This window comes from Plecotus auritus, assembly GCF_963455305.1.
Source record: "Plecotus auritus genome assembly, chromosome: 1".
NCBI classification, from domain to species: domain Eukaryota; kingdom Metazoa; phylum Chordata; class Mammalia; order Chiroptera; family Vespertilionidae; genus Plecotus; species Plecotus auritus.
In genome coordinates this window covers 86,584,246-86,589,852 of record NC_137770.1, presented here as the reverse complement: position 1 = coordinate 86,589,852, position 5,607 = coordinate 86,584,246, and positions in this window count along the sequence as shown.

Below are 5,607 nucleotides of genomic sequence, written 5' to 3'. Positions count from 1 at the left end.
CAAAATTCTAGCAAATTGGATCCAGCAGTACATCAGAAAGATCATACACCATGACCAACCAGGATTTATCCCAGGGATGCAAGGATGGTACAATATCTGCAAATCAATAAACGTGATACATCACATAAACAAATGGAGAGATAAAAATCACATAGTCACATCAATTGACGCAGAAAAAAGCATTTGACAAAATCCAACACCCATTTTTGATAAAAACTCTCAGCAAGGTGGGAATAGAAGGATCATACCTCAACATCATAAAAGCCATATATGACAAACCCACAGCCAACATCATACTCAATGGGCAAAAACTAAAACCATTTCCCCCAAAAACAGGAACAAGACAGGGATGCCCACTCTCACCACTCCTATTCAACATAGTACTGGAAGTACTAGCCATTGCTATCAGACAAAAAGAAGAAATAAAAGGCATCCAAATTGGAAAAGAAGAAGTAAAATTGTCCTTATTTGCAGATGACATAATACTGTACATAGAAAACCCTAAAGACTCCATCAAAAAATTATTAGACTTAATAAATGAATTTGGTAAGGTAGCAGGATACAAAATTAATGCCAAGAAATCTATGGCATTTCTATACACCAAGAGTGAATTTACAGAAAGAGAGACTAAAAAAGCAATCTCATTTACCATCGCACCAAAAAAATTAAGATACCTAGTAATAAACTTAACTAAGGAGGTAAAAGACCTATATGCAAAAATACTACAGGACACTGAAAAAAGAGATAGAGGAATACATAAACAGATGGAAGATCATACCGTGTTCATGGATTGGTAGACTCAACATCATCAAAATGTCCATACTACCCAAAGCAATCTATAGGTTCAATGCAATCCCCATTAAAATACCAACGGCGTATTTCACAGACCTAGAGTGAACTCTCCAAAAATTCATCTGGAATAAAAAAAGACCCCGAATAGCTGCAGCAATTCCCCAGTCTTTATAATTAGACTAGAGGCCCAGTGCAAGAAATTCGTGCACTTGGCGAGGGGGGGGTGTGGTGTGTTCCCCTCAGCCCGGCCTGTGCCCTCTTGTAGTCCAGGAGCCCTCAGGGGATGTCGGACTGATGACTTCAGACATCCCTAGTGCTGCTGTGGAGCCTCTCCCATCACCGCTACTGTGCTTGCCAACTGTGAGCCCGGCTTCTGGCTGAGCAGCACTCCCCCTGTGGGAGCGTACTGACCACCAGGGGGCAGCTCATGCATTGAGCGTCTGCCCTCTGGTGGTCAGTGCGCATCAGAGTGACCGGTTATTCTACCATTAGGTCAATTTACATATTAGCCTTTTATTATATAGAAGAATGATTTACTTGAGCTTGAAAACATGGCCCCAGTCAAAAATTTTTGTCCCCCCCCCCGCCTTCATGAAGACATACTAACGATAATTGATCTAAATTTGAGTAAAGGATAAGTGAAGGACAAATTAGAAAATAATGAAAAGGAGTGGTACTCCCCATTTTCTTTTTTAGAAACAAAGCAATATCCTTGATCTTATGGGGAGAAAACCTTTCAAGTTCAAAATCTGCAGGTCACAATGTGAGTTTCACAGTTGTATTAGCTTAGTCTCCTTGTTCTATGTAGTCATTTATGCAGTAGATGAGAATTGTTACAGAAGGATTAGGACTCTCCAAAATAAATTATTTTGTTATTCTTAATAATCATAGATATAGAGCCCCTTTTCCTACAAGGAACTTAAAGGAGCCAAATGACTTTATCTCACATATACTTACCCTGCTCCTAAGAGGTGATACATTTTAAATGTTTATTAAATCACTGGGGGTAAATAAAACCCAGAGAAACCAAACAACATCCTCAAGGCATTTGATAGTGTGATATTTTACAAATAAAATGGAGAAACAAAATCTGGCTGATTGAATCTCAAGTATGCATATTAAGATAATCTCCATTAATTTGGAAGAAGGTTTCTACAAAGTGTCGAAGGATTCTGTTTCAGTGGCCCTGTACTGTTCACAGATTTTGTCAGGTACTTGGATGAAAATATCAAATGCATGGTTATCAAGTTTTCAGAAGGTATATGCTGTAAGGAATAGAAAATATATTGTACTGCAAAATCAGATTCCAAAAAGAGATCAACATCTTGGAACAATGGCTAAAGCAAACAAAATTAAGTTCAGTAGAAATGCAAGTGCCAGATCTTAGATTTAAAAAAAAAAAAAAGTTACAAAATAGCCATGAATGATCAGCTTGGAAAATATCTGAATATTATTTGTATAGATTTTATAACATTAACATCAATATGAGTTTGCCATGTATTGTGTCAGATAGAAAAGCAAGCATGGACTTGGGCTGCATTCACTTAATTATGGTACTCTAAACAAAAAAGAGAATGGGTTGATAGTAACCCAGCTGGTGGGACATCCTCTATCTGATCTTAAGAATTACATATATGGGCAGAGATTCAGACAAACTGGAGTTTATTCAGAAATGTGAGCAGAATGCCAAAGAATTACTAAACTGTCCCATGATAAAGACCTGATGGGATAGGGATGTTTAGCTTAAAGAAAGAAGACCAAAGGAAAACATAATAGTTGTCTTCATTATTTCTTCAGAGATAAATTAGGACTGATGTTTTGAAATTACACAGGCAGATTTTCATGTCATATAATTTTTTAAAAATAATCTAGGAAATTCAAAGTTGAAATGTTTGCCTCTTTTGGTTAGGTGAGCTCTCCATGGTTGGATCTAATTATCAAGTGGATAATTCAATTATTTAACCTCTGATGTTTCTTTTAAATCTGGATTTATAACTGTGATTTTAGAATTTGCTCACAAACACACAATACAGTTGTTATTGGCCAAAAATAATAAATTATATAATGATACTACATTAAAACATGTAATATATAATGTATCTGGACAATTAAAAGTCTGGAGCTTCAAGTTTATTATTATCTGTATAGCAAGATATTTTTTTAAAACTGTTCTTTGCTTCTAAAATGGATGTAACAGTATTCACTATGGAAGGGAAGCCTTCATGCTATCACTTTGATGCAGGTATATTCAAGGAGAATCATCCCATTTACTACCTGCCACACACTTCTGCAGATTGAATGGTAGACAAAAGAGAAACTCAGAGATGGTTGCCAGGGACTGGTGAGACAAGATGAAGGGGAATTCATGTGGAATGGGTACACACTAGAAGTTTCAGTTGGGGAAGATGAAAACTTGTATGTGAATGGTGGTGATGGTTGCACAACAATGTGAATGTATTTAGTGCCACAGACTGTACACTTGAAAATGGTTAAAATGGTAAATTTTATTTTCTGTATTTTACCACAATAAAAATAATTCAAAGAAAAATTCAGATATCTTCACTCTGAGTGACTGGACTTGTGTCAATAATTTGGTCAGCACATCCAAAGTAAAATCATTATTCTGAAGACCTGTTTGCCAGATCCTCCTGAGTCTTCCCTTCTATCCCAGACTATGTCTCCTTCTGAGAGTATTCATGGACCCAGGGACACAAACAGAAGTGCACTGAGGGTGTACATTGAGTGAAGGAGAAAAGATGAATCTAGCTTTTAACATTCCAGTGATAAGACACATTTACTATTTTCCTAGAGGAAATAAGTGGAGTTACAGACTATAGTGATTGAGAGAAGAGTATTCACAATGAGCTGTTATTATTGTTAAATTACTTTGTATATCTTGGAAAGTATGTTATCTTGTTATAAGTTGTCATACTTCATTATGCATAAGATTTATCTAGCAGAGTTGATTCAAAATTCAGATTTACTGGCTTCACCTAGTATTTCTAATCCAGTAGATCTTGGTTGGGGAAATTAAGTGTTTAAAAAGAAATCCAGACATTTATAAAGAAGTTTGATGAATAATACATTTTGAGAAACACTAACCTATAGTATAACCCAACATTTCTCAAATTTCTTTATTTCAAAATTCTTTTTATTTTAAAAAATAATTGAGAATACCAAAGAACCTTGATTCATGCTAGTTATTATCTATCACTACTGTATCAGAAATGAATACTGGCTTTTAAAAGATATTTACTTATTCATTTAAAATAACAATATTAAATTATTATAGGTTATATTTAACTAGTGAATTTACATAATTAATTAAAATATATTTTTCAAAAAATAGTGAGAACATTGTTTTGCATTTTTGTTTACATTATTTTCTGGCTTAATAGAAGACCTCTGAATTCTCATGTATACCTATGCAATTAGTTTGATGAAATACATTGTTTTTGTTGAAGCATAGGCAGAAAATATATCCTAAAACAAATATGTAAATGGAGAATAGATGAGTATTTCAATAACTTTTTCATATATTTACAGATAGTGCTCTTTGATGTTACACTGAAACTCAACAAGTGATAATTTCTTAAAGCTTAGTTGTAATTTGGAATCTGAAACAATATCAATAAGCTATTTCATACTCTGTTACCTTAAAATCCATTAGTCCATCTTGTACTTCATGTGGATCTTTTAGCCATGCATGATTTTGTAATGGCAGGCCTTTGTCATTTGTAGATTCTATTTTTTTTAGTTATATAGATCTTCCAAATATTGATACATTTTATCCACAACATCAAAGAATTGTATCACACTTATTCATTTCACACTTGTCTCATTAGAAAAGTCTTAACATATTGGAAAGTTACCACGTTCATGATAGTGGGTAAAATTTTTCTATAATTATAACTATCATGTAAAAACTTGAACTTTATAGCTCACAATAAATGCTGAAATTTGTTTTCCTTGAAGCTACAAATTTACTTATCTTATTTAAGAAAAAATGAGTGCCAGATACACAAGTCTGGTACCCATAGTTTGTCAGTCGTTCTTTCAAGTGTGAAAACTAAAAGTATTCCATGAAAATGGTGGCTAGTTTAACTTGCAACTTAAAACCTTCATCTGTGCTTTTCCTTGAAAGGACCATTGAACTTTAGTATGCAGCAAAGGTGCTTTTTCATATTTCTTATTTCATGACACAAATATTCAACAAATGTGTATTCATAGGTTGAGATTTAATAAAATTACTAAATGTCATTCCTAAGTAAAACTGACTTTCTTTTTTACTTTAAATTTATAGCACTGAAGAATATAATTACTAATGTATTTTGGTGGCACTATGTTGATCCACCATTGAAGGTGACAGCAGTCCTTCCCACCATTGCTTTTGGTGAAACTATGCTTCTCAACTATGAACATTACAAGTATTTCTCAGCCCCCTTCTTATGTGGGGCACGATGGCTTCACTGGGTTGGGGGTAGGTATTTCCCTTACTCCAGGTTAGTTAGGGTTTGATGAAATCCCAGCAGGTTAGGATCTGGCTAACCAGTTTCTGCTAAGAGCAGGCCTTGTTAAGAAGAACAAATGTTCTGGACTATCTTCTATAATAATAAAAGTGTAATATACTAATTAGACTGGATGGCCTTCCCAACAACCTTCTGGTAGAAGCCAGGGTTGCGAGGGAAGCTCAGGTCCCGGGTGCCAGAGGGAAGCTGGTGCCGGCAGCTGGGGGAAGGAAGGCCTACTCTTGCACAAATATCATGCACTGGGCCTCTATTTGTTAAATGATTCCTTTTTCTCCTCCATCTGCTA